A 20,660-nucleotide genomic window follows, 5' to 3' on the forward strand; every position below is an offset into this window, starting at 1 on the left:
CTGCCAATTAGGTACCAGGTTAATCATTTTAATCTGCTCCTGGACCTTGGGGTGAAGGGCATGTAACAAATTAAAATATAATTGTTGGCATCTGTCTGTCTTAAGAGACAATGGAGTGTGCCTCCAGGGATGAAGTCAACCTGCTGGTCTGCCCAGACGACAAGACCCCCACCCCCGGCTTCACTGATGTGGTCCAAAGTAAAGTAGAGCATTATGTTTGGCACCAGCTTGGCTGCAGGAGTTGCCAGAAGGGGGCATACAAAGTGCCATCCAACTGTCTTAGGGACTCCACTCCTGATTTGTGTAGGGTTTACTCCTTAGCCTTTTCTTCTCCAGAAGATGCCCCACAAAGAAGCATAGGTTTGGGCTCAGACTTTTCCTTCTACTAGGTGGGCTACCTTCCCAGGTTGGTGAGCCCTGTCTGCCCCTTACTTCCCTCTACAGCATGTGCAGAAACCTCCTTCTTGACCATTGGACCCACTGTTGGTCTCATCTGCTCAATATGCCAGAGCCTGTCTTTGCATGCAGGGGAAGTTCCAAGCCATCATTAACATTATTAAACAATACTAATATTAGACAGGCATGTTCATTATACCGTATTCAGCATCTGATAAAAACTTTTCTGTTTAGACATGCAGGGCAAGTCCTTTTACCAACTGGTGCTGAACGGTACCTATCATACACCAGCCTATTTAACTGCCTCCATGCCACCAACTATGACCTGCCAAATACAAATTAATACAAATAAATTAAAATTTTAGTTTGTGTTTCTGAATGTGATTTGGAGCTCACTCTGCCAACATCACCAGCATTGTGTGGTAACACTTTACCACATCTTTCCCCTCTCTAAGTTCTTTCCGTCGATGCTGTTGTAGGCTCCACTCTGGATTGGTTGTTGTTGTTTTTTAATCAAAATTGAAAGCTATTCATTGGCATACTCACATTTCTTGAATTAAAAATGCTAGAATTTTTACATTTCCCTGCACACAATCCAAATTTAAAATTCCTGTGTTTACATTTTGCATCTGTTTTGGCAGATTCACAGCCAAATAGGAAACAACACTGATGTTAAACAGCATTTCATGGTTCACTTCCCTCCCAAAGTCATTGTTCAACAGTGATACACTGGCTTGATTTCTCAGAGATCTTCTGACTCTTAAGAGGACAATGCCCCAAGGCATACTCATTTAGGCACATCCTGGTGGAAGGCAACAACAACAAAAAAAATCCCCATGAGCCTGAGTAAGATGAATAAGAAGAATGACTGTGGGAACTAACTCCTTTGTGTACAGTATATACAGTGTTACGCAGTGTAATACATCACAGAAGTTCGCCAATGTCACTCTAGGTTGGAGTTCTTATGTGAACTCTGTTAGACAGCAAGGCAGAATTGTTTTCAATGTAGTCCTTGGGGAGTCCTCCAGGAAAGGAAAAACAATGATTTTGATGGTTCATTTCAACGCTTTGTAACAGAGCTCTTAAGGGTTATTCTACCAGTGTTGTGCCTCACAGCTGTTTTTTGATGCCAGGACAGGTTGGGCGCATGTAAAAAAAAGTCTTTGGCAAATGTGATGTGATGCGTTTGGGGTGAGATGGTTGCATCTTCCACATGGGAAAGTAGGATCATAACCCAGCCTAGTCAGTCACCAAGGATTCATGAAATGTGCTCTAACAACCCTCCTTTATTTCTAAAAAAAGAAGAAAGTGAGGATTAAGGACCGACTATATCTTAAGGATGATCCATAGGCAGAATCTTGCCCCCTGGCAATAATGCTCTGTCCCTTGCAATCCTACCAAATTATAGTTAAAGTGTGGTGAAATCTTGGTCCATCATTTCACATTTAGAGAAAGGAAAAAGTCATTTTCAAGTTGTAAGAAATTCAGTTTTTTAATGGTATCTTTTATTTTGTATGTAACAGTTATGTAATGTATCAGTGGGTATGCAACCAAGCTTTACTCAGAGTAGACCCACTGAAATTAGTGGGCGTGGCTACGTTAGATCTATCAATGTTAAGAGCTCTACTCTGAGTTTAATTTAGTTGTATACCACCCACTGTACTATTATGTACAAGACCATATCAAGAAGTCATTATTGCTGTAATATAGGTAGCTTGTATTATGGAGTTTCACCACAAGTGAGGCCCTTTGTTTCAGTAATGGTCCATTTTAAAGACCAAGTAGATCAATCCCAAGAAAATGGTCTTACACATAACAAAAGAGAATCTTCTTCTTTGGCGATCACTCGTAGCCGAGTAAGATTGTCTTCCATATACACAGTTTTAACAGTGAGTCTGTACATGACTGTGGAGGCCAATTCTGAATCCACACATCCTTCCACAGTGGGGACACAGGTTTCCAGACAGGAGTTGATCATGGTGAGCGTTTGCCAAGCGTGCCTTCTTCTTAGTGCATTTCTCCCTTTTATCCTGAGTTCAAGCATCTTCAAAGCCCATGACACCTTTGGTAGAGGCTGTTCTCCGATTAGAGCGCTCACAGGCCAGTGTTTCCCGTTTGTCAGTGTTTATACCGGGTGGTATTCAACTAAGTTTTACTCTACCTGTTGAAATTAATGGACTAACTTAGTCATGTCCGTTTCATTCAGTTGTGTTTACTCTGAGTTAAACTTCACTGAATAGCTATAATGACTCAATAAACTAAGCGACAGCAATACTAGATGATAAATTTAAAATGCCATTCAAAAAGAGAATCAAAGAAATGAACCTGTGCAGACATGCATCATTAGAAAGATAAAATTCAAGAAATACAACTTTCACTCACTCATCCCCTACAGCAGATGGTGTCTTGATGTAAGATGCCAAGCCTAGTTCTATGCAGATGACACCATCTGAGATGGTTTAAATCCAGTGACCCACAGAATGTTGGTTATCATGACCTCTTGCGTCCATATGGGGTTTATGATAATTAATTAGAAATGTGTACAATTTTAAAATCTCTCAATTCTACATTTCCCTTGACATGCCACTGTTCGAATGATATGTCCAAAATCCCTATTTCCCAGGGGCGAACCATTTACATTCAGCATTTTGTTTTGTTTTTTCAAAATGTTATTTCAGACTAGTTCATTGGACCATGTTGAGGTTAAGTAGATTGGGGAAGCTCTGATTGATACGAGATTTGGAAAACTCACATTTTAAACTTGAAATCAATGATTTCATTCCTGAACAAAAACAAGAGTCTTTTGTTTTCACCTTTGAAATTCCCAATTTGCTTGTGTTCGGCATGTTTGTGACTGCTGACATGCATGACATTTTCGACATCGGAAGGGAGTGGGGGCGAGATGGGTTGGAAAAGGGCAGGGGTAGAATGGGGTGAGGTGAGCTTACAGCATGGTAGCTCGGAACACAATGCCCACGTAAATGGGGAGTTGCCTGGACACATAGTGAGTGTGTATATGATATATATGCACACCTGTATACCTGTAACTCAGGATAATACTCTGTGCATCTTAGATTTGCTCACTTGCTGCAACCACTTCCCTCTAGCCCAGAGACCAGAACAATCAAGTGTCTTCATGGATGCTTAGGCTACATAATTAGTATTACCGCAAAGAAGAGGGTTTTCAGATATCTAAGCACATATTTTCAAATATTGCATCACCAATTATTTTTCTTTTCTTTTCTGTGGGGTGGCATAACAAAAGAATCAATGTGCTTTATGAAAAATTAGAGGTGATCTTTAACCTTTTCAGAGTGTTAGTTAGAAAAGAAGAAGAAAAGCAGCATTGTACAAAATACGTGAAAAGACTCATTATGAGTATTTCTCCTCCTGCAGAACTGTGAGCAAACATCTTTACTACACCTTCCTTAAAATTGGACAGGGACCTTGGAAAGAGGTCAGATGTTATTTTGAGAGCTGGAGTCAGCCCATGAGATTACTTACCCATTTCCACTATGTGCAGGACCAAGAACGGCTAGGGCTGCCATATGTCGAGATTTTCCTGAATATTAACGGAATTTCAAAGGTGAAATTGCCATCCAAGGGAAGTCAATTGAAAAATTGCAAGCTTTTTGGCCTTTTTGTAAAATAAAGCTGAACAACTTTGGGGTTTGTCTAAATAAAGATAAAAAAAGCTCCTCAACATTCAGGGTGTCCTGGTTTTTACTTTTTGAAATATGGCCCTATGTGTAGACCCTTATCAAACAAGAGTGAAATTTGTGATTTGGTCACTTGTGTTTATTAGTCATTTGGTCTAGCTCATATTCCCCCCCCCTCATTTTTGGGAGTTTCCTTGCTAATAGTATTAGTAATAAAATAAATATATAGAACCAGAAAGGTTTTTAGAGCTAGGTATCAGGAAACTCAAAATAGTTCACCTGGGTTTATGATGTTTAATGTGAGTACTAGAATAGAATAGAATAGAATATAGAATATCACCGATCACCATGCTAGATTCCAACTCCTACTCCACACATTAAATGCTCAGTTCCATCTGAGACTCATGAAACATTGTGACAGGAAATGAGGCTGCTATTGGGGGTAGCAATGGAACTGATGATTCACCATGCTAGAGAAGAAACTAAAATTTGTAAAAAAAAGAGAAAAGTTTATTCTCACGTTAGATTCACAAAATGCTTAGGGGTATGCATACCCCTGTGCCGCCCCCCCCCCCGGAAAAAGCACTGTGTACATTTATTAAAATGAAGTTTATAGAATCATAGAACCACAGAGTTGGAAGGGACCCCAAGGATAATCTCGTTCAACATCTGCACTGCAAGAATCTTGCCCACAGCCATCCCTGGGTGGGGCTCAAACCACCAACCTTCTGGTTAACACCCAGGCATACTGATCCATTGTGCCACAGGATGGCTATAAAGAGTTCAGCATATGAAGGGAGACCAACAGAGGCAGGATTGCAACAGCTTTCTTTTGTCTTTTTTTCTTGCCTCAGAAAGCTGCACAGCATTTGTTATTCCATTATACCTTTTGACAAAGTTGAACAGGGAAGACATACGGATGTGTCATGAATCTATATTTGAAAGACTGTTATGAGAAGAGGTGGAGGAATGGTTCTCTTTGTGTGGATCCCTCACTGCATTTCTCCTGACAGCAATTTAACTGTTCTCAGGAGTCGAATAAGCCTTATGAATCCTATAAATAGAAAGCTTGCAAAAACTTGGCTTCTATTATTAATGTCAAATATATGACAACTGATTAGAGCTGAAGTGAAACTGAGAGTGAATTTCATGAAACATTTAGCACCTTGAAACACACCTCCCAATTTTGCCACTTATGTGACCATTCAAACTGTGGACTGGTAGCACTGACCTCCCTCTACTTTCGCTTCATAATGTCACCATGTATCCAAATCAGACTGGTTGCCTGGTGATGTGACATCAGCATCTCCCTTCCACATGAACCCTGATTGGCTGGATTTATAAAATACTCTTGCTTTTTCTATTTTAATGGCACAAAAATACAGGTCGGGGAAAGGAGCAAGTATGACCAAATGACAATCAGTACGTAAAAAAGCTTAGCAAGGTGTTGTTGTTTTAAAGAATGCAAAAAATAATAATTGCCCCCCCCCCCAAAAAATTCCCATCACTTTCATATGAAAAAAAATGGCATCAGCTTACAACTAGTCATCATTGCTTTTCTAACTATTCTGTATTTGGGTCCTTCAGAGTCAGCTGTAATTCTGTCATTGAACATTGGGGGAGAAAGGGGACCAGAAAACACTGGCACTCTTTTATTTCCATTTTTTAAGTATGCAAATGATCATTAAAGGCATAAAAAAATTAACAGCTAGGCAGTTTCCCCCTGATTTTATCCCAAAGTCATATCAAACAAACTCGTATAATGATAAATGTCTACATTAAAACCATCATTGCTAATAGTATTCCATATCATTTATCTTTTGTACAGCATGACCAAATTACAATGACCACATGACTGTAGCCACTTATGATTAATGGTGGCTTAACATAGTGTCTGACAGTAAAGCTTTGAGGATGGAAATTATCGTATATTTTAAGCATTTCCAGCTATACATTAATTAAAAATGTATTTGTTTTTTTTTAAAAAAATGCAAAGAAATTTCAAATGCTTTTTAAACTATTTCCCTGAAAGCACAATCCTATACAGGCCTACTCAAAAGTACGTTTGATTTAGTTCAATGGGGCTTAATCTCAGATAAGTGGGTATAGACTGTGATACTAAATTCACTTCCCTAGGAGTAGGTTCCATGGAACCAAAATGGCACTTTCTTCTGTGTTGATATGTACTATTAAAATATGAATTGCACAGTATAAGTTTTGCATAAAAGTATCTGACTTGATGGAAGTGTCAAATGAAATCATTACAGGAAAAAAGAAGAGGGTTGGGTGTTTTTTTTAAAAAGCGCTATCTAAAGATTTCTGGAACTCTCTCACTAATGGGAAGAATGAAACAGATTATTTCACAATGTGGTCTAGATTTCCACACAAGAACAAGTGTGGTATAGTGGTTAGAATGTTGGACTAGGACCTGAGAAACCAGGGGAAAATCCCTGCTCTGCCACGAAGTTCACTGGGTGGCTTTGTCACTGTCCTTCATCCCAATCTACCTCACAGGGTTGCAATGAGGATAAAATGGGGAAGAAGGGAACTACCAATGTGACATTGAACTCTTGGAGGAAAGATGGGATATAAATGTAATAATATAATACAATAAACAGAATCCTGTCATTTGTTGCAAGGCATGGTATAAGGCACCCCATTGTGTCTGAAAACTGAGGGGATTTCACCTCAGTGGTTAAGATACTTCCAGCCCATTTTGAAAGAGAGAGATGGGCACTCTGAAACTTTCCAAGCAAAAGGATCTTAACAATAATAAAAAGAAAGCATGATCCTATCCAGTGCTATTTTTATAGAAAAAGAGGTGCCAGAATTCACCATGAACACCTCCCTTGTTCTCTTTTAATGGCAATGGTGCCTACCAGAGAGGTGCCAGAACTGAGTTCGGGTGAGTTCTGGCTGAAAAAAGCCCTGATCGTATTATGTGTCACACTGAGGGCCAAACTACACATGGCATTAAAGGTATAGTTTGACATTGTGTGTATCTTTTTAAAAATTGTAAATAGCAGCCACGATTTGGAGTGGCATTCATGATCAGAACCAAAGTACAGTGGCTATAATATTACATTGTCTAAAGGCTATAGCCCCACCAATTTTGCCTGTCTTTTTGACACTACTAAATTCAGTGTCCGGCAGCTTTCTTCAATACTCCAAGCATTGATTTAATCCTAACATTTACTAAATCTAAGAATTTTGGGGGATCTGCCTTCTCCCAAACTCATAACAATACTTTTCCTAGTGAGCCACCGGCTAGGCAAAATCGTCTTTGTAACAAACTAAACCTGCAACAATAGTTGATTTGGAATTCATCTCTATTCCTCTTTCTTCTATGATCCTATAGGAGGAGAGTGGGTGGCGCTGTGGTCTAAACCAATGAGCCTCTTGGGCTTGCTGATTGGAAGGTTGGCGGTTCAAATCCATGTGACAGAGTGATCTCCCATTGCTCTGTCCCAGCTCCTGCCAGCCTAGCAGTTCAAAAGCACACCAGTGCAAGTAGATAAATAGGTACCGCTACGATGGAAGGTAAATAGTGTTTCCATGCGCTCTGGCATCCCATTCTCATGTCCCATTGCACCAAAAGCAGTTTAGTCATGCTGGCCACATGACCCGGAAAGCTGTCTGTGGACAAACGCCGGCTCCCCGGTCTGAAGCAAGATGAGCACCACAGCCCATAGTTGCCTTTGACTGGACTTAACCCTTCAAGGGTCCTTTACCTTTTACCTTTATAGGAGGAGAAGTACATTATTTCCCCTCCAGTCCAGAAGAGACTATTCCACTTTCCTTTTCCTAAATTGGGATGAGCCGGCCTTCTAGTATGAATGATAATAATTTAAAGCCAACTCAATTCTCAGATGACTCTATAGCAGCTTCCAGCTTAATGGGCCAAGCAAAAGTGCTTTGGGTTAAATCTCTGTGGATCAATTGTCTACACCATGACGGACACGCTAGTTGACATACTGAAGTTCAAACACTGTTAATAACATAATTCTCTCTACATGCTCTCTCTCTCTCTCCCTTTCCTGGTTACTCCAGAAAAGCTATAAATCCTATAAGGCTAAGACGATAGAAGCTGCATCTCAAATCTCAAATTCATAGCTCTTATAGCATGAAATTAATATGGATTTTGGAAATTAAGACAAACTAATGTAGAGCCCACTTTTGAAAGCCCTATGTCAACAAATATAAACAAGTACATTGGTTCCGTTGGTAATAAGGATTTTAAAAAATGATTTGTCTGAGAAATGTCCAGCATTAAGTCATTGTGTTAACTCTAAAACATGTGTTAAAATAGCCACCTAATAAAGTGATCAAATGCAAAGGAGAGCCAGGTGTTTTGTATTAAAAGTTTCTAAAGATAATTTCAGGAAGCACAGCATGCATAGCAAATACCTGATGAAAAGCCTCTTTTTTCATAGTTATTAAAGGTTCAGGACTCTGTCCTCTTTTATCACTGGTCCCTGTTGGAAGAAACAGAAAGGCATACAAATAAATGATCAACCCTCAGATTACAAAGCTATTTCCAGATAGCACAATTATATCCCCATATTATCATATTGGCTCAGAATATCCTTAATATGTGCAACATTAGCTAGCAAGGCTTGGCAATCGAGGACTGGCCATGTTTTCAAGACTAGTCACCACCCTCTATTGAGATAGACAAGGCCTGAACCTCTTTGTCTCATTTTATATTGCTCTTGGAAGTGCATAAACCCCAAATTCCCCATATGCAATCCAGACAGCACCTTAAGACTTATCCGTTGGTTACTGAGAGCCCTAGAATCACAGAATCATAGCACTGTAGAGCTGGAAGAGACCCCAAGGGTTACCTACCCCAACTCTCTGCAGAGCCCTGAGATCTTGTGTGACCTGCCAGCTAGCAGTGAAAAACACCTACCTGCAGCCAAGCACTCTTATTTAGAAAAGTAGAGACAGCCACTTCACCCTTTATTCACTTTTACACTAAGCTGATGTTTTGGGACCTCTAAGTTCTTCATTCTTCTTTGTCTAAAAGTATCTCTGCTTGCCTTTGAATTGATAAAAATAGGGATGTCCCATTCCATAACGATAATTTTACTATTTATACCCCACACATCTTATTGGGTTGTCCCAGCACTCTGGGCAGCTTCCAACATATATAAAAACATAATAAAACATCAAACGTTTTTAAAAACCTTCCCTATTCAGGATTGCCTTCAAACTGGGGATTGGATAACTCCATACCTTCTGGCATTTCTCCAATGAAAATAGGGACATCCTAAGGAAAAGAGGGACATTACGGGATCAAATCAGAAACCGGGATGACTTCTCTAAATCAGGGATGTCCCTGGAAAATAGGGACACTTGGAGGGTCTGCAATGGACCAATTTCTCTTGATGCAAAGCACCTTCCTGTCTGCTAGTGTCATGGGAGCGACAGCAGCACCATTTCTTTCCATGTCACTGGAGTTGTCTGGGCCATGGGGGAGGAACCCTGACCCCTCTCTGCTTCTCCAGCATCAACTCTCAAAAAACTGGATCAATGCAGGCACGGACAGAAGCCCAAGAAGGCCAGGAAGAAATGGATAGAGAGAGATGAGGTGATACATAGCCAAATATGGCTGCACAGGGGTTCTTTAGGCAAGAGCGGAGATATGAAATTCAGTGGACTGAATGTGATACTTCAATTTGATACCTATAGTTCCTTATATAGTCTGTCCAAAAAGGGTCAGAGAAGGGGCTTCAGCATCAGAGTGAACCCAAACGAAACAGAAGCAGTCATTCTAAGGGCCACTGTGGAGCTTTCCTGGGCCAGGTAGCAGGTTGCAAGGGCAGGTACTCAAATGAGGTCTTCCAACCGTAGGTTGTATAGATTACCTGCCTGCCAGAAAATGCTAGCCAGACTTTGGAAATGGGAGAGCTTTTAGCAGGTAGCTTGGCTGGAATCTTCAGGACAGAAAGCGAGAAATGTTGGATGGTATGATCCAGCTATATCACTATTGCTTCCTTAGACTGCAAGAGGCTCTCCAAGGTCTCAAGCACAAAGTGATCTTTTCCATCACCCACGAATTTGTGTTTTTAAACTTGGGATGCCAAGCCTGTACTCTGCCATTGAACTGTGATTCCTTCCCATAGGTAATGTAATAAAAAGCTAATAAGTCTTAGCAGCGTAAACCTCTGTCATACAATGTATTGTCTACAAACTACAAGTTATGTTGATATTCTAAAGAGGAAAGGAAGCCAAACTCCTCATTTATTTATTTATCTTTGCCCAAAGAATTAAAGAAAATCTTTCCCAGGGCTGATTTTTCAAAATGTAGTTATTTCTCTTTGGGAAAAGGTTGTGCTGGCTAGCCAATGGGAAAATCAATGAAAGTTGCAGTAATGATCAAATGCAGCTTGTGACACTTCAGTTATCATTGAATTTTACCCAGAAGACAATCAATACTTGGTTATACAATGAAGCACACCTGGTAGGTGGTAGAAGTTACCGCACTGCATAGTATACAAACACAAAGGCAGGCTATTTGCTCTTTTCAGACACCATTCTATTACTCTTAAACCATAAAAATGTCCTCTGGGGGCTCCAAGCCATTTATTGCCCCTCAGTGACTCTGGGTCATCTCAGATCATCCTCCATGTTGTAAGACGATGCTTTTATTTTGCTTCTCTCACATTCAAAGGATATTCTGACAGGCATATAGACTTCTTTTGTCTTCAGCAAACTCTGGCTCAGGTGAGAATGCTTTTATACCACAAGATAATCAGCCTATTAAAAATTCTGAATCACTCCAAATATCCAGCTTTCTGCAGATTTATTGTGTTCCTGCACCACCAAACAGCTCCCTAGGAATGCTCGTGCTGACATGAATTGTAGCCAGTTTTGCAAAGCAGAAAGGCCAATTAATTGAGAGCCCAACTCAAAGATAAAACATGTGTTAGCAAAGATGTGCTGTATCAACACATGCATGGCACTCACGGATACATGTAAGAATCGTGCAGTGACTCCTGGGCAGGTTTGCTAGTCCTTTCTTTACCTGTTCTGATGGCGATAGGAAAGAGTAAAAGAGAAGCAGGTGCAGAAAGGGAGAAAATGTTATATCTTGGGATAGGTTTTTTTAAAAAAAGTACAACAGTAGAAACAAGTTCAAGCACAACAGTAGAAACAAGTTCATGGATAACTGGTATTTTATGTTGACCTCTCAATGACAAATGATGATGTACTAGTTTTGGTAAGAATTCTGATAAATACTAGTCCTTATTCACAAGGAAGGTCCTCACATTGTGCCTTGCTGATCTTCAAAATATCTGGACTTTAAATGCAGGTGGACATATAGTGCAAGAACAGCACTATCCAAGTAAGATGGAGCTCCTATAAGTTTAATAGCTGTGAGGAAGAGGGGATTTCATTTCTATCACTCTGACATAAACTGCTTCATTTAAACAATGATTAAAGATGAAGCCTCCTACATTTAATGATACCCTACTTTACTTTTCCATGGAAAACCCAAAGCAACACATTTGCATCTCATAGGACAGCTATATTAATGTTAACATTTAAGCCCACATGGAACACAGCTGACTTCCAGGTCCTTCGCCAGACACTTTGATGCTTTGTGTCACTTGGTATGGTTTCAGAAATGTCAGGAAGTGGCCTGTAAATGCATGTTGATAGAGATGCTCAATGCCTGAAACCTTTTTGGACACTGATGCAGTAGACACATGTCAGGATTAAATTCAATACATTCATCACATTTGTATCCCACGCTTTGTCCAAGGTCCACAGGGCAGCTCACATGAGGTGGGGACCAGCATTCCATAAGTAGAAATCTACTCATGGAGCAGAATGCCATTGAGTCTCCGCTTCCCCTTCACAGCCTCAGACCACAACATACCCCCAAAGCCCTTTTTTCTGGAAATTTGGCATATTCTCCATAACAGCTTGGGAGATGTCACAGGGAGCTGCAGGGGAAAGAGGAAACTCACCCAGTCTAAGTTCATGGAAAGTCTCTACTGAATCCAAGTCACAAATGGAAGGCTCCCACCTGTAAATGGAGTGATTGCTTCCATTCAAGGAAGGGCACCTTTGTATGCATCCCACATAATTATCCTGCTTTATTCTCACAGCTACTACACTATGAAGAAGAATAGACTAAGAATGGTGATTTTCCCAAGGCCACACAGTGAGTTTCATGGATGAATGGACAAGGCTCCTGAGCCCAAGGCAAGCCTTCTCCACTACGCCATACCACCTCTATGCTAAGCAGAAGCACTGCATGCATTAAACTCATGCATTGAGCGTTTTACGTTTCATGGCTTCCAAATACCATAAATGGAAGGGTCTTTTCAAGAGGAGAAGAAAAGGCTTTTCAGCTGCTATTAATCAAGGAACATTAACTTCAATGGCAGCTAGATCACGTCACATTCAAATTAGATAGCAAATGAATTCATTGACCTTGAATGGAGTGACACCTAATAACTCAGTGTTATAAAGAAGTTACCAAGTTTAATATTGCCATCTGTGAAGTGTCGAGCAAGATATTTAGGCATTTCTGCTAATTTTAGGAGGGTAAAAATATTCCCGTTCATCCAATGGCTCTAAGTGCTGTTAGTCCCACAATTTGAAGTCTTGTCCTCTTGAAAAGTTATTTACTTATCTAAAAGCTAAAACTTGCTCATCACCTGCAGTAAGAGGAGGAAAAGGTGGGGACGGTTGGTGATGCCCTACTGAGAGGCATGGAGGCCAAGCAGAACTGCTAGCTGGTAAGGTGTGCTCTGGTTGTGATGGACAGATTATTTCAATAGTTCCTTTATTCAAAATATCTTATTTTATAACGAGGATCACATCTCTTTATTAGTTTCCTCTGCAGAAAGATTGTTAACTGAGAATTCATATGCATGTCTACTTAGAAGTTAATCCCACTGGGTTCAATATAGCTTAGTCCCAGGTAACTGGGTATATTGAAGCCTTTAAAATGACTAAATTTACTAACATAATTACAATATCAAATGCAAAAAAAAAATGAAGAAAAAAATCTGCACAAAATATCCGTTATCAAGTGTTAGTTGATCCAGATTCCATGTTGATGAAAGAAAGAAAGAAAGAAAGAAAGAAAGAAAGAAAGAAAGAAAGAAAGAAAGAAAATTAAACTCTTCATTTCAACAAAATTATTTTGTGTTTAGGCTTTTAAAATCTGGAACATAGATCAGAGAACATTTAGTCCATATTAAAAGGAAAGAGAATGGAACTAGTTTAAAGTGAAAGCAACTTCAAAGTCTTTCATTAAAGGATATTTTGTACTGAGAGATCTGGCCACCATTACCAGTTTTACCTTCTTATAAATCCAAACCGCATGCTTCAGATTTCTAGTCATAAATACCCCCACTTGATAGAATTTGACAGATTAGGCTATTATCTGCTTCCGATTTATCTCATTTTCTCCCTTATTTTCCTTAGCCAATTGAATTTTATTGCTTCTTTTTTCATATGATTGTTCCACAGAAAGAAGTTCCAGATGCAGTCAGAAACCTACAATTTACACAGATACTGAAAGCCTTGCCTCACAATAAATATATCTTCAGTAGAGATTATTACAAACACCTTGGTGATACTGCTTTAAACAACTGGCAATCTTCCAGCATGAAGGCTAATTCCCAAATATTTGGCTGACCTTGTCTGGTTGATAGGGCAAGAAAACATGACTTCTCCATCAGCTGATAATACGCCTTCTATACATGTTAATTCCTAATCAATCTTAGTAACATAATGAAGAGATAATTCCAAGACAACCCTGTCAGGGAATGACCTGTTTTGTTAGCTTGGCTTGTTCATTAGTGTGGCCCTGCCAAATCTTCAGTTTCTCTGGCCCACCGAAGCATCTACACACATGATGCACCAATAAATGCTTTGGAATGCTCAGATTTGTATGAGCATTGCAGATCTCAGACCTCTCTGCTCCCTTTTTAGCTACAGTGGTAGCTCGGGTTAAGTACTTAATTCGTTCCAGAGGTCCGTTCTTAACCTGAAACTGTTCTTAACCTGAAGCACCACTTTAGCTAATGGGGCCTCCTGCTGCTGCTGCTGCGCCGCCAGAGCACGATTTCTGTTCTCATCCTGAAGCAAAGTTCTTAACCTGAAGCACTATTTCTGGGCTAGCGAAGTCTGTAACCTGAAGCGTATGTAACCTGAAGTGTATGTAACCCGAGGTACCACTGTATTGTTGCAGGGCAGGGGTGAAAAGAGCAGTTCTGATGAAAGCATGGTGCTGGGCCCTCCAGTAGATTTTTCTTCAAAGAGCTTGTTAGGGGTGAGCATTATGTTGCTTCCTGTGAAAGCCCCTTTCTCGCTCATGAGACCCATAATACGTTCCCCATGAAAAGTAACAAAACTTTGCACCAACCCTAGACACAAGCAGTCTCACTCCCAGACTGTGTGCGTAAGTACAATATGTGCAACTATACTTTTCTCCTGTGACATTCAAGTTCCATCCGCAACTCCAACGCATTTTGGCCATTCTGCTGGTGCATCTTTGGGAGCAAAACACAACACCCATTGGCTGAACATTATGCCAGAATATTGGGCAACTCCATTGGTGCATCTTTGTCAGTAGAACACAACTCCCATTGGCTGAACATTCTGCCAGAATATTGGGCAACTCCATTGGTGCATCTTTGTCAGTAGAACACAACTCCCATTGGCTGAACATTCTGCCAGCATATTTGGGCAGCTCCATTGGTGCATCTTTCATGCTGGCACCATATCTCAAGTTCCAGTGTCATTTCTGCCATTTCTCAGCTGGTGGAATCTAAGAATAAAGATTGTGTTTTTCATCTATTATTTCTTGTATTCCATTCTCCTTTAGTGCACCACACCAATTTTCTCCTTCCAACCCATATTTTCCTTCTCACTTAATAGCATAAGCAGAGCCTGCTGGATCAGGCCAGTGGCCCATCTAGTTCAGCATCCTGTTCTCACAATGGCCAACCAGATTCATATACCTGAAGGAGCATCTCCACCCCCATCATTCAGCCTGGACACTGAGGTCCAGCACTAATGGCCTTCTGGCGGTTTCTTCCCTGCAAGAAGTGAGGTTACAAGGAACTGGGCAGAGGGCCTTTTCAGTAGTGGCACCCGCCCTGTGGAACACCATCCCATCCGATGTCAAGGAAATAAACAACTATCTGACTTTTAGAAGACATCTGAAGGCAGCCCTGTTTAGGGACGCTTTTAATGTTTGATGTTTTATTGTGTTTTTAATATTCTGTTGGGAGTTGCCCAGAGTGGCTGGGGAAACCCAGCCAGATGGGCAGTTATAAATAATAAGTTGTTGTTGTTGTTGTTGTTTGGGAATCCGACAAGCAGAACCTGAGCACAAGAGCACTCTTCCCTCCTATGGTTTCCAGCAAGTGGTATTCAGAAACATTGCTGCCTCCAACTATGAAGGCAGAGCAGAGCCATCATGGCTAGTAGCTACTGATAGCCTTATTCTCCATGAATTTGTGCAAAGCCATCCAAGTTGGTAGCCGTCTCTTCTTCCTGAGGCAGGGAGTTCCATAGTTTAATCATGTGCTGCATGCAGAACTTCTTTCTTTTATCTGCCCTGAATCTTTCAACATTCAGCTTCACTGGTTGTGCATGAGCTATAGTGTTATGAGAGAGGGAGCATAACTTCTCTTGAGACACTGTCTCCATGCCATGCATAGTTTTATAAACTTCTGTCATGTTGCCTCTTACCCAACATTTCTCCAAACTAAATCTTCTAAATGCTGCATGATCATACTTGTCTCATACTTTATTGTCTTATGCCTCTTTCGATTTCCTTTCTGTGTTGTGGAAGCGCTGATATTTTGCAGCACTTATCACTCATCCTTATCAGCTAAACACCACAGAAATAAGAGACGATGATACCAAGGGATATAAAATATACCCCTAGTTTGTTATCTTTTGTTGGGTCAGTCTGTATGTAGATTCCCCCCCCCCCACTGCAGTCAGGCAGAATGGAATTTTGGATATGCCTCAGCTACAAAAAGAGCAAGACTACTGTTTAATACAAAGACACCACAGAGAAAATACTTAGTGTATGACTTCAGATCCACTTTCATCCATGTTTATCCAGGACATTCCATCAATCCCAGCTTTAATTTAGAAATAGAGTCAATTTCTAGCTCCCATAGCTATCTCATTGCTATGTTTTCCAAATTGACAGCTTTATTTTATTATAGATGACAGCTGTGAATCACATATACACACATGCTTATCACTAATTAAACTGCTTTGGTAGAATGGAATATTCACAAATGCTACAAATGTTGAGAGGAAAAGTTCAGGGCCTCCCCCAGATGATGACCATCAAAAACTGCTTCCATGGGGATGGCACTAACAGGGCCATCACAGCTATAAACTTAGGCCATGCACAATGGTGTGGAACATCTCCCTACAAATACTACACATTCCTTTTAGTCACCAACACCAACACCAGACACTCACTATACCAGCAAAGGAGGACATACAATAAGAGCTGAAGAAGTGGTCTTCAGTGGTGTCTGTATAGGTTTTGAAAGGAGATAGGAGAAAAGTCTTAAATCAAATTCTAAGGAGGCAGAAAAAGACAAAGCTTCTCAAGCCACTAGTACTCTACCATGCACAGCTGGTATGCTGACTGGGGATGGAGGTTGCACATTGAATTAGAATAACTAGGAGATATTGCTAATGTAGGTTGGGATAAAAGGAGCTCTATATTGGGTGGGCTCCGCTCCCCCCCAGCCTTTTCCATTCTCATTTACACAGGGAACATTTTTCAGTTTTCTGTCTGTTTATATGTGTGCATCTGTTCCCTTTTTTATTATTTTCAGCTACCACTTATCAATGTTTTCAGGAGAAAGCATTCAATCTTCTATTCAGTTATTATTCCCCTTTCTCCAAGCTGACACTTCTCTCATGCTTATTACAAATACCCTCTTGATAAATAACCTCCCACCTGAGCTCCAGCCTTTTTTGTTTGTTCTCTGCCATGAAATGTTAAAAGAAAGGAATGGGGGTGGGGAATACCTTTTTTATTATTATTATTCTTTCAGTCCCTGGGTAGAACTCCCACACCATCTTTTCTTGCAATAGGGCTTTGGTAAATGCATGTCAATGGAACGAAATAATATGGAAATGCATTTGTGAACAAACAGCAGAGACATTCAAAGCAGAACTGTTGTTGCATTCATTTATGTTGCTGCTTTATTATTACCATTTTTAAAAAATGCCCTCTTTTGCCTTACAGCTTGATTTGGTTTAACCGACAGTTTGATCATAAACATTTGTGCTGGGATATTTCTTGCAGCCTTGGGGAAATGTGATGGGTTTGCCTGACTGTGCCAGCAGCCAGGCTGTGGTCACTGAGGGCTGCTCCACTAGAGTATAGGGGGCACTGCCCCACCAGTCTCAGTCTGCCTTAAGCCAATCCCAACCTTTCTATTTACAACCAATCTAAGGGGTAGCACTGCTACTCAGCTTTCTTCTCCTTAGTTTCTGGGTATAGTCAGATGTGGGGAATGTTGCATTAGTTTTCCTGATTATAATGCTAGTCCCATTTTCTAATGTGTTTTTCACACCACAGTACCTGCTGTGTTGTAGGAAGATGGGGTTTTGATAGTGGCACGCTGTAGTAAATTTTGTTCACATCAGTGGGCATAAACGTAAAGGTAAAGGGACCCCTGACCATTAGGTCCATTCGTGACCGACTCTGGGGTTGCGGCGCTCATCTCGCTTTATTGGCTGAGGGAGCCAGTGTACAGCTTCCGGGTCATGTGGCCAGCATGACTAAGCGGCTTCTGGCGAACCAGAGCAGTGCATGGAAATGCCGTTTACCTTCCCGCCAGAGCGGTACCTATTTATCTACTTGCACTTTTGACATGCTTTTGAACTGCTAGGTTGGCAGGAGCAGGGACCGAGCAACAGGCGCTCACCCCATTGCAGGGATTCAAACTGCCAACCTTCTGATTGGCAAGTCCCACAGTGCCACCCACGTCCCTTCAGTGGGCATGGTGTAACACAATAACAAACACCACTGGAAAATGTCAGCCCTCCAACACTGCAACGGCAAATTCTGAGATGCCATCTTCCACTCGATATGCCAGCAAATTTGGAAAACTCAGCAGTGGCCAGAGGATTGGAGAAGATCAGTCTACACCCCAATCCCAAAGAAGGGCAGTGCCAAAGAATGCTCCAACTACCGCACAATTGCACTCATTTCACACACTAGCAAGGTTATGCTTAAAATTCTACAAGGCAGGCTCAAGCAGTATATGGACCGAGAACTCCCAGAAGTGCAAGCTGGATTTCGAAAGGGCAGAGGAACGGGAGACCAAATTGCAAACATGTGCTGGATTATGGAGAAAGCTAGAGAGTTCCAGAAAGACATCTACTTCTGCTTCATTGACTATGCAAAAGCCTTTGACTGTGTCGACCACAGCAAACTATGGCAAGTTCTTAAAGAAATGGGAGTGCCTGATCACTTCATCTGTCTCCTGAGAAATCTCTATGTGGGACAAGAAGCTACAGTTAGAACTGGATATGGAACAACTGATTGGTTCAAAATTGGGAAAGGAGTATGGCAAGGCTGTATATTGTCTCCCTGGTTATTTAACTTATATGCAGAATTCATCATGCGAAAGGCTGGACTGGATGAATCCCAAGTCGGAATTAAGATCGCCGGAAGAAATATCAACAACCTCAGATATGCAGATGACACAACCTTGATGGCAGAAAGAGAGGAGGAATTAAAGAACCTTTTAATGAGGGTGAAAGAGGAGAGCACAAAATATGGTCTGAAGCTCAATATAAAAAAAAACGAAGATCATGGCCACTGGTCCCATCACCTCCTGGCAAATAGAAGGGGAAGAAATGGAGGCAGTGAGAGATTTTACTTTCTTGGGCTCCATGATCACTGCAGATGGTGACAGCAGTCAGGAAATTAAAAGATGCCTGCTCCTTGGGAGAAAGGCAATGGCAAACCTAGACAGCATCTTAAAAAGCAGAGACATCACCTTGCCAACAAAGGTCCATATAGTTAAAGCCATGGTTTTCCCAGTAGTGATGTATGGAAGTGAGAGCTGGACCATAAAGAAGGCTGATCGCCGAAGAATTGATGCTTTTGAATTATGGTGCTGGAGGAGACTCTTGAGAGTCCCATGGACTGCAAAAAGATCAAACCTATCCATTCTTAAGGAAATCAGCCCTGAGTGCTCACTGGAAGGACAGATCGTGAAGCTGAGGCTCCAGTACTTTGGCCACCTCATGAGAAGAGAAGACTCCCTGGAAAAGACCCTGATGTTCGGAAAGATGGAGGGCACAAGGAGAAGGGGACGACAGAGGACGAGATGGTTGGACAGTGTTCTCAAAGCTACCAGCATGAGTCTGACCAAACTGCGGGAGGCAGTGGAAGACAGGAGTGCCTGGCGTGCTCTGCTCCATGGGGTCACGAAGAGTCGGACACGACTAAACAACTAAACAACAACAACATTGGAGAATATCTGTATTGACAAAAACGTGTGCATTCCTTTTTAATGAAGTGTACACAAGGCCTGGGGAATGTGCATAATGACAAGTTGTTATGCACATTAACTGCTCAACTTACATTACCCCTAGTGTGTGTGTATAAGCACTGTAGGTTTCATACACAACACACATGCCATTGAATTTGACCTAATTTTTCTACTTTGAGCAACATGCAGAAACTTCTTTAGTGCATGGCTAAGGAAACACACCTGGGTTTTGAGAGCAATTTAGGCATGTCAAGCTGCATTGTATTGTGCTCTTGCCTTAAATTTATCAAGGGACAACTTCTTTCAAAGAATTGGCTTAGGTATGCTCTGTATAACTCCAATTTAGGACAAAGTCATACACTCAAAAACTGGCACACTGTGAATCCAGGATGCACTGCAGCCAGCTACAAAGTCAATTGATCAAATGGGTGTCCCAGATTTAAATGCCCCCCTGCCACCCAATCTGCCTCATTGTGTGCTCATGGTCAGAAGTAACATAGGTTAGATTTATGTACAGTGGGTTGCTTTTGAGTTGTCTAAAGCAGTCATTTGCACATGTGGCAAAACACTGCAGCAAACCAGCTCAGAATCCAGTGTGGTCCAAGAACTTGCACCTGAGCCACATTTTGACGAACTGAAGTAAATAAATGACACTAAAGAAGCTTAATTCTATAAGCTTCTGGGGTGGCAGGGGTTTCTATGGTGACTCATAAGTACACTAAATACTCATTAATATTCTAGATCAAACTGGGCTGTTGATCAGATTTGAGGTTCTGGTAATAGACTGGCCAAGTGTCTTCAAATGCTTCATTCTAAGGAAATGTCATCAGGTTCATTGTGACCAGAGTTTTCATTACCTCCTGAACTTTGTCTGGAGGTCACGCATGCAGAGAAGCTTCCATATTGCTCAGCAGCAGCAGCAGCAGCAAAAGTCATGGGATTCACAGTGTGCCACAACAAGGCAGCAGTCAGAAGCTTGCAGGGCATTTGGATTGGTCTAGCGGGGGAAAATGCCTTTTTGTAGCAAATGTGAGAAGGCCTTACAATAAGGGAGTGAATAGATTGCATAGCTCATTGACAA

At 41.1% G+C, this 20,660-nt stretch overlaps 1 long non-coding RNA gene across 3 annotated transcripts in view; it reads right to left on the minus strand.

Annotated features, from left to right (window-relative positions):
* Positions 1-846: 846 nt before the first annotated feature.
* Positions 847-20,660, minus strand: part of LOC309366562 — a 72,883-nt gene continuing 53,069 nt past the window's right edge. For 2 of the 3 annotated variants that reach the window (XR_014166783.1, XR_014166784.1), the window contains exons 2-4: positions 8,463-8,530; positions 3,901-3,958; positions 847-1,688 (exon numbers count right to left, since the gene is read on the minus strand). This is a non-coding gene — a long non-coding RNA (uncharacterized lncRNA). Of the gene's footprint in view, positions 1,689-3,900; positions 3,959-8,462; positions 8,531-8,967; positions 10,123-20,660 lie in introns of those variants that run through there. The other variant, XR_014166785.1, reaches the window with a different exon arrangement.

The sequence above is a fragment of the Podarcis melisellensis genome (genome assembly GCF_964234715.1).
Source record: "Podarcis melisellensis genome assembly, chromosome: 3".
Classification (NCBI taxonomy): domain Eukaryota; kingdom Metazoa; phylum Chordata; class Lepidosauria; order Squamata; family Lacertidae; genus Podarcis; species Podarcis melisellensis.